This window comes from Nothoprocta perdicaria, unplaced genomic scaffold (genome assembly GCF_003342845.1).
Source record: "Nothoprocta perdicaria isolate Ctin4 unplaced genomic scaffold, notPer1 scaffold_4, whole genome shotgun sequence".
NCBI classification, from domain to species: Eukaryota; Metazoa; Chordata; class Aves; order Tinamiformes; family Tinamidae; genus Nothoprocta; species Nothoprocta perdicaria.
Window position 1 is genome coordinate 356,449 of NW_020455643.1, and position 497 is coordinate 356,945.

Here is a 497-nt window from a genome sequence, read left to right on the forward strand (position 1 = left end):
AGAAGACCTTGTTTTAAGTGAAGTAACTAGGACTGGGCTGAGGTTCTGAACTTGGAATCGGGAATCTGATGAGGGATAAGCTCCATCCAGGAAACAGTCAGGAAGCTCAACAAGAGTGGGTTTGTGAAACGCAGTGCAACGTTGGAGGGGACAGCCCACGGACAGGTGCTGCAGGCTGCGGCCAGCCCCGTGCGCGCACTGCACCACGGCGGCGCCGTGGCGAGGGGGCCGGGCCCGCGCCTCGGGCCCCGCGCAGCTCTGCCCCAGGGCGGCGCTTCACCCCTCGCGGCCGGCAGGCCGCGCCACGGGCCGCTCCGCGCGGCCGCACCACGGAACGCGGCCCTTCTGCACAACGGCCGCCCGCACGTGCGGACCCACCCCGGGCTCGGGACGTGGCGCCTCGGCTGACGGAGTTGGCGCTAGCGCTACCCGTGCCGCACGCCGGCAGCAGCCCCGGCCCGGCCCGGCCCGGCCCGGCAGAGCCGGGCGCCTTCCGG